Source organism: Ictalurus furcatus, chromosome 14 (genome assembly GCF_023375685.1).
Source record: "Ictalurus furcatus strain D&B chromosome 14, Billie_1.0, whole genome shotgun sequence".
In the NCBI taxonomy this organism is placed as follows: Eukaryota; Metazoa; Chordata; class Actinopteri; order Siluriformes; family Ictaluridae; genus Ictalurus; species Ictalurus furcatus.
Window position 1 is genome coordinate 18269753 of NC_071268.1, and position 21931 is coordinate 18291683.

Consider the following 21931-nt stretch of genomic DNA (forward strand, 5'->3'; position numbering starts at 1 on the left):
AAATTATCAGCCAAATAGTCGTTAGTTGCAGCCCTACTATACACGACTGGGATATGTGCCTCTATGGATAAATTGTTAATGTAATGAAGTAAAAATCTGGGATTATTTATTATTACTGTTTATGGTTGTAATCTATAGAATGCTGTGTGCTATTTGTACAGATTGCCAAATGCAACACAAGAACATTCACTGATTTAATTTTGGTCAAGTAGTTTATTTGAGCTTTCATCTTTTGTGTGTGTGTGTGTGTGTGTGTGTGTGTGTGTGTGTGTGTGTGTGTGTGTGTGTGCGCGTGTGCGCGTGCTGTCAGCAGTGCAGATCTGCTCTTTGCATGAGCTCTCACGTTACCCCCCTGACCCCCACCCCCATCCAAATGTTCATTCTTGTGGCCTGAGTAATTAGCAACATTATATGTAGCCATGTGTCTGTTTGCATTCTTCTAAAAGGCTGTGAGGAAAGGGTTTTCACCTGATACTGCTCTTATTTATCCTGCACTCCAAAGATTTTGAGTTATGCAGCATGTGGTATGTACTTGCATATGCGTGTGTCTAAGCATGGGTGTGTTTGTGCTCCTCTACAGTAAAGGATAGTGGAGTATTTATTAGGAGCAAGAGGACCTAGCACAAAACTGTGATGACTAAATCGCCTTTGAGCTGCAATTGTATAATCGACAATGGCCGTATATCATATTACGGGACATTCTATACCCGAGTCCTCTCTTTTGTCCTGTATGTCGTGTCTTGCTTCCCATAGGCTCAACGTATTGTGACGACAGACAGCAGGTTCTGCACTCCCATTCTAGCTGCATAAATTCAGGCCCCGTTTTGCATTTTACCTTGAAGAAGCTATTCATCGTCATGGGTGTGTTTGTCTGCAAATGTCAGCTCTGTTCAGTTGGGATTAGCTGAAGCCCCATGCATTCATTTGTCAGACAGGTACCATACCCACAAGCGAGCCTCGAGCATTTTGATGGCCAAGGTTGGATTCTCTCTCTTAACCTGTCCTATTTACATTTGAATCCATGAAAACCTTAGGGTGAAGGACGCACTGGAGCGGTTCTGGAAGCGAGCAGATTTTGAATCCACTTGAGAACTGAAAAGGAAGTAACAATACAGCGTAGACCGCACAAGTTTGGACGGAACACAGCCACAGAAGAAAAGAAACAACAAAGTTTTAGGAGCATCATACAGAAATCACTTTCCTTTCCCTCTTGCTCTCATATTCTCTCTTACACTGAATAGATGAACCTCTCTCTTTTTAGTGCTTTTTAGTGTGCAGTATATTTGTGGTCTGAGCCTTTGAGCTTTTTCTACACATGGAATAAGAACACAGGGCAACCCACAAAAAAGCAAGTAGCCCTGCCCATGCATCAGCTTAAAAAAGATGAATTCATGTAGCTATTCCAAAGGGAGATGCCTCTATTAAAATTATCCTTAAATAATTAGTCAGAGGGGAATTTCACTGATTGTTTTTTTTTGTTTTTCAAGAATGTCTGCAGAATTTACTCACTGTGAACTAAAGGGAGTCCTTTTTAGAATTTTTTTTCTTCTGTAAAGCTCCTTGTAAAGTGTACCATTGCAGGTGTTTAAAGCCTTACAGCTCGCAGAAAACATTTACACAAAATAATTATAAATACATTGATTTATGCCAGTTTTTTTTATTTAACACAATAGACCTGAGAAGGTTTTCAATTTCAGTTTAGACTAATGCTGCTTTCGAGGTGACGTTGCGACTTGTAATTCCCTGCCTACAACCAGTAAAAGCCACCGAAAACACCCTCTCAACTTGAAATTTTAACTCGTCAACTTAAGGTAGGCTTCTCAAATACCATTTCCTTCCACGTTTGCAGTAATGTCAAATCAAAATGGCTCCAGACTGCATCAGAAGTTAACAAAGTTAGCACCCAATACCTTTAAATGAGTTATGCTAAATAATACAAGTTTTGATTTCGATCAGTCAACATTCAGACATATTTGCTTGTTAGGTCTATAACACTGACTATACAGTTGACTGTTTAGGAAGGAAAATATACATTACTCATCACAGTTGGTTGCCTAGGTTGTTGCTAACAAAAGACGAACATGGAGACGTCCATGTTTTGTTTTGTTGTTTTTTTTTCTTCCTCTTCTACTTTATATGTAGAATTTGCTGAGGTAAAAAATAACCTCATTCTAACCTGCGCGTTACCTCTTAGGAGGTGAATCAAATGCAGCTATAGCATTTACGATATAGATTTTTGACCTCTTCCTATGGAGATACAGCAGGCTTTTCAGATTTTAAAATCTGTGAAGTTGTGAGCTGACAGAAAACAAGAATGTGGTTGGAGGAGCTGTGCTAATTATTAGGTGGTGGTCACTCTGGACTTCTGCATCATTTGTTTTCTTACTGATGCTTACTAATTTGCTCGGGTGTAATTTCTATCACTTGATAAACATTTCTGATATATTGTGGGTCTCTGTATCTGTAAGATATCTATTTAAAACTAGTGCTTTTAAGAAGTAAAGAAATTTTGCACTGAATATTTACTAAATAATTATTTAACATTACCAATTTGCAGGCAGTTTGTTAGCAAACCTGTACATCATGATACATATTACACTATGTATTGTAGAAAGATCAAGTATTGTGTTGATATTTTCTAACCTGTATAAATTAGTATCGTGTGTGTGCGTGCATTCTCTAGCTGGAGACAGTCCAACTAGCTAAAGTGGGATGTAGCTTACTTTTTAATTTACAGGTTATGTTTTTATTTAGCATAGTTATTGTGAAAAATGGAAGTATGAGGATGTTGAAAGGGTCAGTTATTTCTAAAATATCCCAGATTATTGTAAAAAAAAAAAAAAAAAAAAAAAAAAGGTAGATCAGTTAAAACTGGAAGATACAGATGCAGAATTACAGTGTATTGACAAAGAGAGACTCGGAAGCGACAGCGTATTGAGTTCAGAAGTTGAAAAGCCCAGGGCGGATGGAAATTGGTGGTGTCACTGTAGCAATGTCTTCCCATGCAAGCCAAAATTGAATGCCTGTGTTGCCATGACTGGCAGTTCACAATACCACTTATTCAAAGACTGAATGTGCTGGAGATGAAACAGTGACAGCACTGTGCATGACTGACTCTCAGGCCCACGTCAACAGTACAGTCTTGGAAACGTCTGCCTGACATTAATTGCAAGAATCTAAGAAATCCAGAGGCCGGCATGGCTGCATGTTGATCGAGCAAATGAAATGGACTAATAATAGGTCACTTTTGGTTTCCAGCAAGCAATAAGCTGTGTATGATTTCATCCTTTTTATCCATCAGTGTAGTCTATTTTGGACCTATCTGGACTGCAGTTCCTCCCTTTATGTTTGCAGTAGGCAAAAACCCCCACCATTTTCAATTGTTATGCTGATTCCCCCCCCCCCCCCCACTCCTCTAAGGACAGTTGTTTCATTTTTTTCAGACAGTCCACTTGAGTAGTAACCAGAGGTCTGAGCTGATTCACCAACATCAACATTTATAGAAAACTTGTTCCTAACATGTTGCATGCATTGAAGATGATGACTGTTTGATGCAGTCAGTTACATGCTGAACCACAAGCAGTTGCTAGCCATTTAGCATGTTTACTATCTATAGATTTCAGAGCATGTACAAAGCTCTAGTTACATTTACAACGTTTTTCAGTTTCCTGACACATGCCAGAACAAGAGATTTATATTACATCTCTTAGAAGAATGAGATTTTCTGTAAAACCAGACTGAAGAGTTCATTTGAAATGACTGTAGTAGTAGTAGTAGTAATAATAATAATAATAATAATAATAATAATAATAGTCATAATTTATAACAAAAGTGTTCAGTTCTTACTGTCTGTTTCATAGCTGCAATATGAGGCCTCAATATCAGTACAAATGTTTGGTACAAAAATATTTTTGAGCAGCTTTAAACCTTGAATCTGAAATCGTAAAAATGTAAAGTTTAGTAAGGGCTTGAGTTTTTGATCTTGTGTACATAGCACAAACGTTTCATGCTCTTTACATAGCTTGAATGATGTCAAGTCCCAAAGGGAACCCTTTCATATATATATATATATATATATATATATATATATATATATATATATATATATATATATATATATATATATTTTTCCCTTCCCTTATATAATCATTGAAATGAAACACAACTTATTCTTTGATATCCTATTTAAATGTTAAACCACAGCATCCAATAGCAGTCGCCCAAATTATTAGCCCCCTTTGAGCTACAATAAAGACTGTAATATAACATAACTCACACTTCCTATTTAAAATATAATTGATGTGATAAAGGGGAAAATATGGATGTATGAATGCTAATATTGTTGTATTATTATATCACTGATGGTGTTGAAAGGATGATAATTGCATTTACAGATGATAATGTTGGATCACATGGTGCTCTTCTGTCCGAGTAAGTCTTGAATGTGCGTTCAATTAAGTTCAGTTTGGGTTTTGTTACAGATCTGTTAACAGTACACATCATCACAAAGAGGCTTTACAGAAATCCTGATGTAGATTTAGATCCTTAAAGAGTGAGCCAAGGGGGAGATTGGCAAGAAAAAAGCTCTATGAGGAAGAAACCTCACTTCACTGAAGAGTGACGAGCAGTTTTGTACACTATTGTTAACTTGCACAAGACAAAACAGTCTGACGTACAGTTTATATTCTGATGAATCACAAATTGCTGCTGACGTGTTTTTAGAGCTTCAGTTAAAGCAATCAAAATATTTATTTTGTTAAAACAATGCTGTAGGGAACGATACAGGTTTTTTTTTTTTTTTTTTTTTTAATGCCACAGCTCGGAGCAGATATGCTTTTACTCACGCACACACTCAAAAATGGATGCAACACTGTCTTTTGAGCTTCCCTTGGTCGCTTTGCACCCGAATGAAAATTCTGTGCACAAGTTTAAAATGATACCGTGCTAACTCCTAACCATCTCCACCATCTGCTGTTGGCGTTTCGGGCCAGCTGTGATGGACCCCAACATAGCAGGGTTGAGTTTCCCCAGAGGAAGGCTCAGTGTGCAGAGCTGTAATCCCCCTCAGAGGCTCTGCCCTGACCTTTCACTCCATAGCAGAGGCCGTTGTTGCCCTCTCTGACCTGCCATAGGGACACCAGGCACTGAGAAGCCTGGACGAGGGGACATTTATTTTAGTCTGAGAAGTCTTCTGCAAGAATGCCTCTCCTGCCAACTTCACATGAATCTACCTGGCTGGGATCTCGGAGATCTGCAAGTGTTTCATCTGAACACTTGGCTGTCTGTTTGTTATTGGAATTGAGTTGCTGGCCTGTCGGATATTGTTCAGAGACTCCAGAAAGCTGCTGATATAACCTGTGCCTAGAGGATCATTAATATTGCAATATTGTTCTGGCTGAACCGTTGGCATGTGCAGGATCAAATTGCCAGTGACCGATCATGGGTTCAGGTCAGTCCGTGTTGTTCAGATGCATCACTAACTTCACACAAACATTGCGATCTTTCCAGTTGAGCCCCTCTTCCTCTTACAGATCCCTCTTCTGGACAGGATTATTGATATGAACATTGGTCATCTGCTGGTAGAACAAGCTACACCCAGGGAAACATGAAAAGTGTTCAGGCTACTGTTTGATTTCTGTGTTAGCTGGGAGAAAATGCAGCTGCGATAAACTATTCCGAGGTCCCTCCGAGGGAGCACTGCAGTGGATTAACACAGCACAACCTAGGGAGGGGTGCCTTGGAGCAACAAGATCCACTTTACAAGGGCTTGTGAAGCTGAGTGTTATGAGGGATGGTAGCTCTTTGTGTTCTTATGTTAGTGCTGGACTTCAAGCTCTGTTCTCTGACAAACTCCTGGCAGTATTTTGTTAGTATGTCTGAGCCAGAGCTGTTGGACTGTCATAGCTATGGAGACATTTTAGTGGAAGAGTGTGTGATAAGCAGAAAGCTGTTGTGAAACATTGGTGCATAGCGTACTTGGCCGTCAGTGGATGGACATATGAGTCTTTCATGCCTCTATGCTTGTGAGCTGAGCACTGGGACTAATTGAATTACAAAGGCCCCTCCTACACACGCACACATCTCCCTGACCCCCTACAGGAGGGAATCACTAATCATTCTGACTGTCTTTTTTTCCAGAATGGGGGATTCTAACCAAGAGTGCCTCACCAGTGTGGTCGAGGGGTTTCATTTTCAAGGGAATCTTCATGGCCTGGGTTAAATGGCATTTTTCCAGAAGGATCCATCTTCACCCAGTGACCCTTAAAAATGACTGGGAGCAGCTGTTTCACAGATGTGCTACACTAAAAGGTTCTACCATCTGCTAATGAAAGATTCGTCAGCCAAAAGCTGAAGGGGAATTTAGAACCGAGTATACCATAGCTTTCAACTGACGTTTCAACCACAGTTATATAACGTCATCATTTTGCTGGTGAATTGCTCATGTTTTAAGATACTTGAAGGATGCTGTCATGAATTCGTGGATTAAGAATACGTAACCCCCAATATGAATGCCTGCCATCACTGCTACTGCATGTGCAGGCCCTTCTGTTCATGATCCTGTTGCTCATCAATAGTTGGATCAGTTATTGGTAAATGTGCCTATTAATGGGCCTCTTTCAATAATCTTTATTCATTCATTAAATTTGTGTGTTTTTCGTAGCCCAAACAATATTAAAAATTCCCAGTAGATTTAAGTTTATAGAGAGCTGACAATGACACAACAACTAAATGGGGGAAAGAGCACCTCCTAAGGATGAAGTGCACAAAATCTTTTAGTAATGTTGCTCAGCTATCACTGCATGTCTGCTACCACAGGCTAAATTAAATAGACTAAATCTATTTCAGTTTTTGTCCTCTTTTGAATAGTCTTATTTGGTTTGGTTTTGGATTGAAAGTCATTAATATTAATGAGATTCCCAAAATGTTTATTAATTTGTGTGTGTGGTTGAAATAAATAAGCTATTTAGAGTCAACGTAACCTGTATGTAAAATTGCAGTAACTCCAGCCAGTCAGTTCGCCCATCAGTGGAGGTCCGCATTGTGGAGGTCCTCATTATACGTACAATGGAGATGATACAAATTTTTTCTATACGAATTATGTAAATGCTTCTAGAGTTCCGACTAAATTCTTTCATATCCAGTTTGATAAATGGGGCCCATTGTTTATTTAATAGCCCTCTTGAAATCTGTTTTCTGTTACATGGTTTATGTGATGTACTACACTGCCAATGGCTTTAAATACAGTTATCCCCAGTTGGATTGAATCCTAGCCCCCTATGGACTACGGGAAAGTAAATAACTTCATGATGACATACTTTTCAGCAAATGTAGTGTTTTAACAGGGATGGTAGTAACTGTCTTGGTTTAGATAAACAATGCTAGAAAATTGTCTGAGGTTTTCGTAAAGCAGTTTTGCCATTGCTTATAAAACTAAGCAGATCTGTGTCGGCCCGTGCATAAATCAGATTCGCTGCTACAGCTGCACTCATTCTAACGAAGACTATACAGACATGGAGGAGGGAGAGAGGAGGGGAATTGATTTTATTTCCTGTCTCTGGGAATTGCCCTCTGCATTCTTGGAGCAGGCTACATGGCTCTGTCATGTCTAGGAGGAGAGATTACAGAAACCGATGTCCACTGGGAGTGAGTGGGTGTGTCCTGTCTTACAAGTGTATGTGCTAATCTTATAGTTTCATATGGAACTCATTCTTGTTTAAGCGGTTAATGTGTTGGTCTTCCTTCTGGCTGGTTCCTCTCTAATATGAGGCATGACAGTGCTGCTGAAACACCAAGCAAGCTGTCGATACACACACCTGTCAGAACGTTTGAATGTCTTTTGAATATTCATTGCATTTCCTTTTTTACCTTGTGTAGCTTTTATGCCTGACCCAGTGATAAAGCGAAAGCATAAATAAATCATCCTCTGTGGCGACATTCATTAGGCCTGCTGCTGGGTTACTTGTGTGCATTTCATCTTGTGTGAATAATAGTTATGTGAAATGCCAAGGGCTGATATAAGGGTGGTAGAATTCTCATAGAATTTTAAAATGACTCTTTTTAGGCCATCCTATCATTATCCTCATGCTGTTATATATCATAGCGGGAGACTCATCTGACAGGTGAGCTAAAGGTCACTGTATTTGTGAATTAAAATGTGAACCAGATATTTTCCAGACACAGACTAGACCTCAATTTTAGGCACAGAATCACCATTTACACTTTACTTTGTCTATGGTTAAACCTAAAGGAAACCTCCACCCTGAACGACTTGCATTTATTTTGTATAATGAAATGTGAGCTTCAGTTGTGTCCAAGATGTATTTTGTGAATGAAATTTGTTGATTTTTTTTATTATTGTTATTATTATAAGTTTAATCATTTTTCATTCTTAACATGGTATTGAAAGTTTCTGAAAATGGTTAAAAAAAAAAAAAATCTCATGTGCTTTTGTTTTTAGGAGGTAGTCATGTGATGTTAGCAACATACAACCGCTAACCTCTGGAAGTAACTTGGCACCATAATCACTACATACATCTCAAATATTTCCAAATAACTCTAAAATCTTAGGTTGGAGATTTCCATTTACGCGTGTAGGTGATGGCAGTAAAAAATCCTCACCTGACCGGTCTTATCTTGGCTGAGGAGAATTTACATTTAGCTAACATTTAGCTGCTTTGCTTGGCAGTTTTCAGCAGTTAGGCTCACTCAGAATATGTGTATTAACATCACTTTCATTTAAGATGTATTTTTGGGAACGTCCGTTGTACATGAAGTGAATTTGTATTTTATATTTTTTTTGAGGTCTGCATGTTTTCACTGGCTGACATTTGATTCTGGCTCCAGTTGAAGCCGCTCTGACAAATCACAGTAGCTAGCAAGAGTGGTTAATGTGGCATGTAGTGTTTTCCTATATCTGTGGGTTCTCTTAAGTAACTTATACATTTGCACACAGTAATTTTCACTTGCAAATGTGAGTGAAATGCTCACACTGTTGGAGCCCTGTGGAAATGTGAGAGTTTGCCACAGCCTTTTTTCTCCCCTCTGTGGCTGAATCCCAATCTGTATTTGTCCAAGAGGAGGATTGAGTTCTGTTTTCTTCTTATCTCCCATCCCGCTGGAGTTCAGAGTCCTGGTTTCTGTTGTGTTTTTCCCTGAGGTGACGTGTCTTGATTCCTACAGTCACACAGTCTGGGGCAGACCTAACTTCTGGTGGTGTAATATGAATACGTGTAAAGCATGCTCTTAAATTTCCTATTCCTGAAGCAATACACTTGAAGAGTCACAGCTTATGTAGCTTCATAAATGTGTGCTTTAGAGCACTGCGTTTGTTATGGATAAAACTGACAGTATTAGTAGGTAAGTAAGGGGTTTTTAGTTGTTTTTTTCCCCCCCTCTGTTATTGCTAATTGGTTTTATTATAATCTGAGCACTATGTGGCATTGCTGTAATTCTGGTCTGTTTATTAAGTAGTAGTTAGTGGGATGGTCTTTGCGTATGTTTTGAGGAAGTTAATGACCAGACCTTGGTGCATACCCTCTTAACGTAATGAGACAAGACCTACTTGGTTCTTTAATAAGGTGAATGGGAGATGCATGGCATGTATTCGTACTGTAGCTGAAGACCAAGCAGCCACTTAGCTAATTATAGCCTCTCCACAGCAGAGTCAGTTTTGTGGCTCCAACCAGGTTTTTTCACCTTTTCAGTGGTGAAATGTGAAACACCAGTTTATAGAGAAGTTTTCTACTCGTCCTGCCTGACTTTTAGCCCAAAGACCTCATTTGTAAGACAGTGTGTTCAGAGTAGCATGCACAGTTGACTAGACAATTAGGTTACCTTTGCCAGGAGAAAGGGACATTAAATGAGGCTAAGGAGCTAAGGGACTACTTGTAGTAGCATCAAATTTGGTTCTTGAAGTACTTTTGAACTACTTCTATTTTCCCCTTCTAAGCTGGCTTCACGACACGCACAAGGCCTCGCAAACACAATTAACATCTGATACAAGCTGATTGGGTGGAGAGAATCAGGAAATCGGACCTAATTCCCCCTAAAAAAAAATATGAATAATATATAAATTGGCAATTTAATGGTAGTGGGAGTAGTGAACAAACTTAGCAGGAGGATACTGGAGCTTTGGGACAGCCATGTGTTTTCAGTGAACTACTGATGGTGAAACTCGAAACCCTTGGTCCAGCTGGCAGAAACTGCAAAGTGCCATCACTCCTCCCTCCAGGGTGGATGCAAATGTACGCCACCTGAGTAGTATCAGATTAACAGAAGAAGCAGGCAGGCCACAGCTTATGCCCTGCTGTACAAGCAGCAAAACCCATTATTATAACCTCTGCATTTGCATCAGGTCCACTTGGTGCCAGAGTCAGTGGCATGTCTGTGATAGTCTGGGAAAGCTGTCAGAAAGATGTCGCTGGCATTGAATTCTGGCAGACCGCCAAAGAAGGCAAAAAATGCATGCCCTATACATGGAAGCTACGTACCTTAGTGAAGTTGGAATGGATTCTTTAAATGCAGTTTTCACCCGTTTCACTTTTGGGAGTAAGCAGACTTTAGTGCTAGAACTTTACAGTTTGAGATTTCTGCAAGTATAAAATGTGAACATTTCACCATGTGAAGGGGTTTTCCAGGCTACTACAGGTGTACTCACTGGCCACTTTAATAGGAACACCCTTAACACTGCTTATTAATGTAGTTCTCCAATCAGCCAGTGGTGAGGCAGCTTAAAATCATCTCAGAACACTGAGGTGGACTGGCTACAAAGTCAGACCACATCAGGTTCCTCTCTTGTCAGTAACTACAGTGGGCACCTGGGTATGTTGTGCATTCTGATGTGCTTTTCTGCTCATTGTGGTTATAGAGAATGTTATTGGAGTTATTGAAGCCTTCCTGCCAGCTCAAACCATTCTGGCCATTCTCCTCTGAATACTCTCATCAACAACGTATGGGGTTTTTAAGAAGCTTGTGTGAAACTTCTCTGCCAGGCACTCATCTGACAGTCCTGAGATCCATGAGTTATAATTAATGTTTGTTTATGCACAATTGCACATATTGTCTGTGTGTTCCCTCACCAGCTTAAACATGTTTGTTAAATCTGTATCCAGTGGCAGTTTTATCCATTTTGAACTGTATGTGAACTGTAACTGCATGCGTAAGTATATGGAATCAGTTTTCTGCTTTCTCATTGGCTAAGAATATATGATGCTATAAATATGTTGTTAGTTATAGGCTGTGATATTACTTCGGTAAAAATGATCCAGTAAAATGTGCAGTCTCGGCTAGCATACATCAGTAGCCATGGGTTCTTAAGAAGACTCGAGGAAAACTGATTCTAACATGAAAACATAAATTATTGTATCCTATAATAATACAGTCCTGTGAACCCTCTGTTGTTCAACACAGATTACAACACTGTTCTGTTCACCCTTGTGGTGATATACTGGTCACGTAAAGTGGATAAGATTCTTTAAAAACATCTGTATAAACGAGTTATATAGCATATACATTAAGGCTATATATGATATTCTCTCACACAATCTTAATTTAATATTTCCGGACCGCAGAATCTCTCACCATCTTCAAAAAACAGCTAAAGACCCACCTCTTCCGTGAACACCTAACCAACCCATAATAATAATTAAAAAAAATGCACTTACACCTCTACTCTGTGCACTTTGCTTCTTCTGGAACTCAATTAATGGATCTTGTATGGTAGCACTACTTGTATTCTTCTCTGCTTGATATATCACTTTGCTTATATTTTTCTCATTTGTAAGTTGCTTTGGATAAAAGCGTCTGCTAAGTGAATAAATGTAATATTTATATCAGTGATGATTTGTGACCCTTAGTATTCCTCATTCATTCTTAACCCGGATTGAACCTTATAACACCAGGGTCACACATTGGAAACATGTAGATCTATATGTGCAACTGCAGTGAGTTGTAGGAGTCAGAATGGTATAACCCAGTCATCCTTCTCCCTCCTTGCCATTCACGCTTGTCCTCTCTGACACTGCTCATTCCTCTCATTTATCACATCCCTGAATAGTGCCTTCATTCCTCCAGGTCTGAGACCCGGCATCCTTCAAGATCAATTCCAAACAAGGAACATGTTCCACAGCACAGAAAGATTCCTTCAATACTCTTTGGACCCAACGTCACCGAAAAGCCGCTAGCTGAAGCCCGGTGTCACCAATGCTGACCCTGACAAAGTGCAGCTTTAATTTGCGTGGCCTTGAATTTTAAGTGTTTGGGCCGATTCTATGGGATCTGGGTGTCTGTATTGCATTTGATTGGTGCTTGAGTTTGACTGATTGCTTTTTATGGGATGTTTGGAGGAATGTGTTGGAGTACAATGCCTCCTTCATGATCTGCATCATGTAGAAAAGGAATCTGGGGAAAGTGGTTTCCTAAATGCTGGAGCACATCTGAAGAATTTCCTATGACCGGCTGTGCTGTACATACATGTCCATACAAGTGAGTTGAGCATTTTATCATTTAAGATTCAGATTATCCATAAGGAATGTTGTCATAATTTGTAATCGAGTGAGCTCAGCTGTCTTTCTATGAGGCATGAAGAAATGTCCTCCTGTGGGTTCTCTCTCTGTCTCTCTCGATTCATGTCAAACCCACTGGAATGGATAGGCTACAAAATGGAAGTCCCAAGGCTGTAGCAAAAAATCATTCCTCACTTTTATTGATTCATCTTGTAAAGTGCACAGATATAGATATAGCCATACAGAAAGAGTTGGGATCAGCGCATAGACATTTCTGGAAGTGTGTTTTTAAAAAGCATGCTCCCCAAATGTTTCGGGGAACACCGCTCTGTCAACAGCACCCTCTCTTGTTCACATCTTTCGGATACTACAGGGCACTAGTCGAGCTGTATCTGGTATGGAATGTAAGCTGAAAACTTGTCCAGAACACACATGCAGAAGGATGAGACACAGATTTACTTTAGGTTCTGTTTGACAACCAGCGCAGTCTATAAGGAAGAGCGTAAATCATAGGCAAGCTTGGTTTTTCTAGTATGACTCTCATTTAATTTTATCCATCTATGCAAAACAATGGTCAGCATTATTCCATACTCTGCAGCATGTGCAGTTTTACTTGACGGATTTGCATCCTGAAGACGAACACTGAATATTAAAGGGCTTCAGATATGCAGCAGTTGTCTCACCCTTAGCGACTGGACTGATGAAAGGTAAAAATGCACCGGCTGAATGTTTTTTTTTGTTGTTGTGTTGTTTTTTTTTTCCTGATGTCATTTTGGTCAGTTTAGTTTAAGGAGATTTATCAAATTAAGGAGATAAGAGGTCTGGAGTTGATTCCAAGCATTGAATTTGCATTTGATAGCTGTTAATGGGGACCAAGGTTTATAAAAAAAAAAAAAAAAAAAAAAAACAATTGTTGTGTTGTCTGTGTGTTTTTTGTACTAATATTACCTCCCAACAGAGTTTTAAGACTGATGGTATTCTTAGTCCCCGATTTAGTGAACCAGTATCAGGATGTATTTATTGATGGCGACTTCAAAGCACTTCTGTAAGTCACTCTGGATAAGCGCGTCTGCCAAAGGCCGTAAAAGTAAATGTAACTCTCAATATGCGGTCCAAAGTGGTGTTGATGCAAGCGAAGGAGGCCATCTGATGTTGAATCAACTTTAGATTACTCATCAGTAGCCTAATATAAAAACACACACACTATTTATTTATTTATTTATTTATGTATTTATTTATTTATTTATTTAACACAAAAGCCCTAATACCAGAAACATTATCCTTTAGTTTTCTGTCAATGCTGAAAGCAGGAACCAAAATATCATACCATAGTCTATATAATGGTAGCACACTAATACATTCTCTAAAGTATCATTAGCGTCAGTTTAAAAATTATTTGTGAAAGGAAATAAACTATTAAAAACTAGTTACTGAGCCACATGAAGCATAATAACTATAAACATGGCTGATGGGAATTTAGGATTCATTATGGTATTATGTTTTTCCCTATGTAACGCATGTATATAGGGAAGTAGTAACTTGCGACTCGGCCTGCTTTCTGGTATGATGATCACGGTTGCCATAGAAACTGCCATAAAAAGGTGTTGTCATGTCTTTGCCACTTTTAAGAGAGATATATTTTGAAGCAAAATATTATAAATTATTTATGCCATATAGTTTGGTTGAATTGTAGCAGTGGTTTCATATCGCCTTGTGATCTGTTTTGGGTTTATAGGTCACTCTCTATTCAAGTAGATAGAAACCTGATCTTGTATGACTGGAAATAACCACCTAGGAGCGTTGCCAAGATAGCAGCCGACTTAACCATAAGGACTTTGCCAATATGTGTGCACTTCAGTTTCATATACATTAGGAGACCATTTCTAGCAATGCAAGGCAAAAGTTACATTTGAATGCTGCTTGTTATATGAACCAGTGTAGATGAAGGTGATACTATGTATGTTGTGAATCTATTCTTTAATTAAGAACATATCATCATGCGTGATTCTGTATTCACATGGAAATTTACTTCAAAGAAATGCTGTCTGATTCCGTGAAAAGAAATCAATACAGTCCTATTCCGCTGGTCCATCACTTTGATGCCTGTGCTTAATTTAGTTGATGGATTAAATTGACTGATGTACCATTTAATTTGTGTGTGTATCATTTCATTTTGGATGGTTCGATAGTATTGTTTACTATTCTGTCAGAAAACTATGTTGTGTTACCAGGAGTCAGTATACGTGCTTGCTGAGCATTTGGCAGTGGATACCATTTTTTTTGGTTGAATCTTTAATTACACAAGATTTCTTTTGTATAACATTTCATACCTCAGCAGAAAGCCATGCTGTAATTTACAGCATCCTGTGGAGCTGCGTGTTGCTTGTCTGCTGTGTGTCTACGCTTTCAAGCTCAGTGCCTCGAAAACTTGTAAATTCTCCCAGGCTGTTTATGTAAATGATCCTCACTCTTCACCATGGCATTCCTTCATGTCCTTCATAGTGACACTGCTGTAGTCTCACCAGTTACCAATTAGGTCCCACATGTGCAGTTTCCCTGTCCAGTCTAGCTGTGACAGTTTGGAGTTTTGTGGTTGGTCGAGTTGTGTACCATCATAGCTGCCTTAGTGTTGGTATAGTTTTGTGCATTCTTAGCATCTGATGACTAAACTTCTCTTTAATTGGATGGTTAAAGAACATTTGTCATCGGAGCTCTAGGAACCCTTCTGCATGCCTGATACGATTATTAAATACGGACAAAGCTGATTCTAGTGCCGTGTTGGCGAGTGTAGAATGGAAGCAACTGCATGAGTGGTCTGTGTTTTGAGCTCAGTATTGGGCCTCTAAGCTCATTACACTAATCTGGTTAGGGGAACAACTGGAATTCAGGCTCTTCTCTTCCAGCTTTGCAAATGATTTGGTATCACCTCATGTGAAGTCTCTTGCTGCGGTACATGCAGATGTGTATTCATCCCTCTAACCATACATATAAAGTAAAGACTGGGCTTGATTTCTTCCTCAACCAGACTGTAGATTCAAACTGCCTATCGTTGACCGTGTCGGGTCACTACACATGGTGAAACACCTCCTAGAGTCCATTGGAGCAAATCTATTTAAGCATGCCTTGTTTGTTATTAGCAGTGTAAGTTCAACGTGAAATACAATAAAAGGGTGTAATAATTTACACGAACAAGGTGGATTACTTTCTCTTGTCCCGTCCCGTCCCCCCCCAGATGCCTTTGGTGGTAGAAGAAGAAATACATGAAGCACACAAAGATTACACAAAGAGCAAATGACAGAACTGCAAGTTTTGTGTTCTTTAGTCTTAAAAGAAAGCGCTGGTCAAAACCAGTGCAGCTTCTATACTTGTGACTTAAAAAAACAATTAGGACACAAATGGTACAAATGGTGCTGCGTGTGTGTGGTGTTTTTTTTTGCCCATGCCTATACAGCGACACCCTGGTGGTTTCATACTAGAAGTTAGGACATAACATACCATAACTCCCTGTGAGTTACCAATGGGTAATAAAATAAATAAAATATAAAAGGACTAAAATAAAGTTTTAGCCCTTCCAATCAATATCTAGATCAGCCATCCTTCCTAATTGTTCCCCAACCATTCTGGACCTTTTCCCATTCCCCAGCTCCCAGTCTCTCCCCAAAGACTCCCCCAAATCTTTTAGTACTATTCAAATGATCTACATTTTCCAGATACAGTATGTCTGTCAATTACTGATATCTGAAGATAGCTGATATAAAGATATCTGTAACATGGGCTAAGTATACAGTAAATGGCAGGGATGAGACCATATGTGTTGTCATGATACCAGAAAAAAAAGTATAAACCTCTGTGAAGGCTCCCTTCCTAAAAAGAAGGGTAATACTTGAATTAATAATCCTAAATCAAATGGACTATTTGGGCTGATTTGGTTTTAGACATACTAGAACTGCAATATTTCATTATAAGGCTATGGCTGAGAGTAATGTCACACTGCATTAGACCCTTTTTTAACTCAGAACCAAAAATATAACCAAATTAGTATTAATTTGTTTGGGCTGATTTGTGTTGTAGAAAAATAATTGACTGTAGCATCTCTTTGCCATTGGATTAGATTGCTATATAAGGATGCATCATGTTTTTAAAAGCCAATCTGGCATAAACAATATTTGTATAGCAGAAACACTGCACAAATATGAATGTTTTGTTTTTATTTAATTTCTTTGTATATTTGGGTGGAGCAATTTACAGAGGTTAAACAGTACTGTGTGTTATGTGTAGCTTCTGTATTCTTATCCTGGATGTTCAATTGCAAACTAATTACTTTGACCTTCATTATAACTGCTTGTTGTAAGGCTGGTGTCCAAGCTCAAGCTTGCTAATTAGTAGGCTACATCCCCGTAATAATGAATGTTGACTGTACTTGTGCTAGGAAGACAATGGCTTACTTAAAGCCTACAGAAATCCTGTTCCTCTGACATGCCCCTTTGAGCATCCTTAGTGTTCAGCCTTTTAAACTCGGCCAATACTTGGTTTGGATGAGAGTCAATACAAAAGAGCATTTGCTGGATTGTCTACTGAAAACATTTTCCCACAGAATGAAAGGGAATGTTTACAAATCTATATCTTATTACCTGGGGTTCTTTTGTACACCTCCCCTTGCAAAAAAAAAAAAAAAAAAAAAAAAAAAAAAATTATATATATATATATATATATATATATATATATATATATATATATATATATATATATATATATATATATATATATAAAATTTAAAAAAAAAAACATTTCCCATCTTTCTGTCCCCTTCCCAACCCTTTGCTTCCCCCTCTCCCACTCTCCAGCTCCTTCCGGACTGCTTGTCATATCTCTCTTCCCCTCTGTAACCTCTTGCCAATTTCTCCCTTAACCTTTCACCATGCTTTCCTCCACTAATGACTGCTTTAGATGACCCATGATACCCTCAGAGCCTCACACCAGCACCTTCGCTGAAATAACAAGCAATTCTTAATGGCAGTTTTCTCTAGAATTAAATGAGGAAATGTGTAGCCGTAGTGCCAACAAAATTAATTAGTTTAATTATTGGAGTTGTATAGTTTGAGGCTAAACCTGTCAAGATCTATTAGCAGAAAGTGTTCTGCTCTGAAACAGTGATTCAGCAGGAATCCTGCTGATTAGTCTTCCTGTTTCTAACTGGCTTTCTCTTTTATTTTTCAGCTGTGGAGAGCTGCTGAGGTGCTTTGCCATTGTATGTGCAAACAATAAGGTAAGACCCATTTACGTCTAATCTTTAGAGGAAAGTGCACACTGTGCAATATTTGATCAGAGAGCAAAAAAGAGCAGTTGGGTTTGGATTTTTTTTGTTGTTGATGGCTGTTCAGTTTTCCTGTCTGCGGGACCAGGTGTTCTCAGTCAAAGGGTGTGCAGTCTTTCTGGCGATCAGTGTTAAATGTCTCAGTGAATGAGCACTGACTCTTTTTCTGAGAACTGGTAATGAAATTCAGGGCCCTTTTGTCACTCCTAGCAGGGGCTCGGCACTCTGAATAGTCCTGTGCTGCTCAGAAAGGGGCCTTATGCTCCGTGACTAGAGCTGACCAAAAGCCACCCGGCCCCCAGGAAAAAGGCCTGGGCTGCAGTTGCCATGGCGACCAGAGTATGTGGCGCATGACGTAGTAGTGGCTGCCAGTTGCTAACAAAGCATGGCAGCATCCTTCCCTTCTTCAAGTGCTAGGGCTCTAATCTCCCCCCCCCCTCGTGCTCTCCCCCCCCCCCCCTCTCTCACTCTCTTTACTTCGATCACTGTAGCAGAGAAGCTCAAAGATCCCTTTGCTCTGCTCTCTGGGGTATGCAAGCACAGGAAATGCATGGTTGGCTGTGCAGAGAGGCCGGACTCTCCTGGCCTCAGTTGTGATGGACTGAGTGTAAATGCACTCTAGTGGTTTATTAGTATGGGAGTTTATGAAGCATGCTGCTGTTGGACGCAGTAGTTGTCTTGCTGTTAGCGTGTGGTATTCAGACATTCAGAGTGATTGTTCGTCATTAGACCATGACAGGCAAGAGTAAGCAAACCCTGCGTCTGGTTCCAGCATTTGGTGGGCATGTTTTTGCCGTTGTGGGAGCATCTTTTAAGGACACACTGAATCAGGAAGCATCTGTTAAACTGACAGCCAGGAATTTCTCTGCTCTGCTTCAGAACAGCCGTAATTGGCGTGCAATCCGACAGCAACTTCACTCTGTGAAGTGATAAATGCTTCGGAAGAGGAGCTGTTTCTGCTCTTTTTCCACTCAATATTAACGGTTGATTTATTTATTTATTTATTTATTTATTTACTCCCCACACACACACTTTACTATCCTTGTGAGTAATCTATTGACATGACCAAAAGAGAACTTTTTCCTTTCTTCTTTTTTTAAATTTAAGCTGCCATTTTGTGTGTGTGTGTGTGTGTGTGTGTGTGTGTATATATGTGTGTGTGTGTGTATATATTATATATATGTATATATATATGTATATATATATGTGTGTGTGTGTATGTATGTATGTATGTATGTATGTATGTATGTATGTATGTATGTGTGTGTGTGTGTGTGTGTGTGTGTGTGTGTGTGTGTGTGTATATATATATATATATATATATATAATATATAATATATAAAATGAATTAATTAATTAATATTAGTTTTCCTCATGGGGACCAACCATATGTCCCCACATGTTTATAACAATCAGATACTCCTGTCCTTGTGGGGTCCTCGTCCACACTGGCATTTCTGCTGTGTTTGAGAAATGATCTCCGTCCACACTACGACTGGATATGCATGTCACATGACCATTCATGCACACTGGGCATGCGCATACAGGTGTAAACAGGAAGTTGGTTGCTAGTCACCGGCAGGCACAACAAACTGGCCTTACGCTGCTTGAAATGAGATTTGTGGCCGATCGCTGTAATCATAGCTTGCCTCTTGCGCATGTAGGCAGCTGCAGTATTATAAAATACAGAATTTAACTGCACAATGGCTGCTAAGAATGACGACAAAGCCAGCAAAGCTTGCGGCTCAGTCTCCGTGTTGTTGTGTATATGATCAAGGTAGTGTAATGGTCATCTGGTAGGGGCTTGACCAATCAGGGAAGGAAACGCAATAGTTCAAAAGACCCAATCAGGGGGCGAATGTGAGCAGCCACACCTTCGTTTTGTTCTGTTTACACTGAAACTCAAGCCCAGAGTTTTCAAACTAAAACAGGGTCTTTGGCATTTCCAAAAGTCTACATTTTCAAGGGTCGAAAACACCGGAATAGTGTACACGACAGGCGTAACCGTAGCAGATATTATGCGTTTTAAAATGAAAACACTCTAGTGTAAACAGGGCCCAAAATATATAGAAAATAATAGATCTGTTTGATTTGCCTGGGACTCACACCGTTTGCCTTTCATATTCATCCCTAGGTCGAGATGTTGACCAATCATTAATCACGTGTAGAGGAAACATCCAGTACAATGGTGCAGGAATAAATTGAGTACAGTGGGACAAAGTCGTGCATGAGTGCTTAATCTACAGGCTGGCTGACTGTCTCATTTGAGTTTTGTTTGGTTACCTCGGCTGTCTCTCTACGGGGGGAGTTTCACTTTGTTTGCAGGCCAAGTGTGTGCTGTGTGTGAGTAATTGGTAGGTAAGAATAATGGGTTGTGGCACTGAGAGGAGACACACAGGCAGGGTTGTGTACTGGAGCAGGATGAAAGGAGACCAGCTGAACCAGACATTAGCTAACTTTAACCTTCATCACTCCCCAGCCCTGACCCTTTTTACATTAATGTAATGAAAGAACTTACCATATGTTAATATTTGGTTAGTCAGTATACCCAGTACTCAAAGTAAACATTATCACTATTGTGGACACTTGGGGGGGGGGGGGGGGCGGTCGGGAGGACAGGACATCACTCCTCGCATTCCATTCAGACCGTCTGTTCCAGCTGCCTAGGTAGACTGCATTAGGTATCTGACTGTCTTAGCAAAGACAATCTCATAATTCTGCTCTACATGAAACATTGAAAATCATAGTGAACACAGCTATCACTACGGCCATGCTAATACTTTTACAAATATAAATTGACTGCCTGTTGTATACCTAAAAAAAAAAAAAAAAAAAAAAAAAAAAATCATTCTTACAGCTTTGGAGTATGATATTTGCTTTAGCAGACTGCCAAATGTTATAGTATTTGTAAACTATAGCTAACAGGGCTAATGTACTGCATTCTGACAGGCAGCATACTGTATGTCGCTTGCTAGCTAGTGTTATTTGACTAGCTTAGCCATCATTTACCTAGATAAGCCTATTTAATTAAAAGTCTAGTCTACATCTAAGCTGGTAACTTCTCAGTGATTCAGTAGACAAATGCACAGTGTTCTAAAACCAAAGAAAACAGTCCTAAATTGCTACCAAAGCTGTGACAACTAAACATGTCATATAATATCATGATATAAACTATAATAGAAGCTAATTATGGGGTTTGGGAAAGCTAAAATAATATTTATAACAGTTATTGATACAAATAGCAGGCAACATAATTTTATTGCACCGTATTTTATTATTAAGTCATAAATAATAAGAGGAGACTGAAGAACTGTCACATTGGCTATAAATAACCACAATGTGCACGCAAATAGCCAGTTAAATTTTATGAATTGGGGGGGCTTTGTAATTATATTTACAGAATTTGGTTCTGTAACTATAAATATAAAAGACCAAAACAGAAATGTTCCTAAAATACAGAAAAACAGAAATGGCCAACTTACAGAAGTGCTTTGAAGTTTCTATCAAAAAACACATAGTCATATCCTCATGCTGGTTCTCTAGGTCAAGGGCTAGAAGTAGCTTCAGTTCTAAAAACCCTGTTGGGGAAGTTAGTACAATATGAAGATATGATAGCTTTTGCTAAATATAAATGTCGAAGCATGCACTTTGACACCAACAGCTACAAGATTTACTAGCAGATGCTGTGATGAAATTTTGGGGTTCTTGGGGACTTTTTGCATCAGACTGTCTGCTCTTGGTCTGAATTTGCTGGGATGGCCAGACTTGGACAAATTTGCAGTCATTTGAAATCTGCACAATTTGTAGATGATTTTCCTTACAGTGGAGGATATTTTTTAAATCTCCTTGCCAGAGCTTTTTTTCTGAAGGCCTTACAGAACTCTTTAGTTCTTGACAGGATGATACCACACACCTCAGTAATAAAGGGAACACCAGACACTAGATTTGAGAGGGATATAAATATATATTTTTCTCCTGAATTTTTACACGAGCTCCTCCGCCGAGGCAGCTAATAGAAGGTGTCAGACAGCTTTCCCTTATGGCCCTTTCAGTTTTTTACACTGGGTCAGGACAGATCAGTCTCATTCCACTCAGTCTCTGTGGGTTTCTCCAC

General features: G+C 39.3%; 1 protein-coding gene across 2 annotated transcripts in view; it reads left to right on the forward strand.

Annotated features, from left to right (window-relative positions):
* The window catches only part of tln2b (talin 2b), a 127829-nt gene that overhangs the window by 18168 nt on the left and 87730 nt on the right, over positions 1-21931 (forward strand). Inside the window, exons 1-2 of one of the 2 annotated variants that reach the window (XM_053642245.1) lie at positions 6291-6309; positions 17721-17769. The gene's annotated coding sequence lies outside the window, so the exon portion shown is untranslated. Of the gene's footprint in view, positions 1-6290; positions 6310-17720; positions 17770-21931 lie in introns of those variants that run through there. The other variant, XM_053642244.1, reaches the window with a different exon arrangement.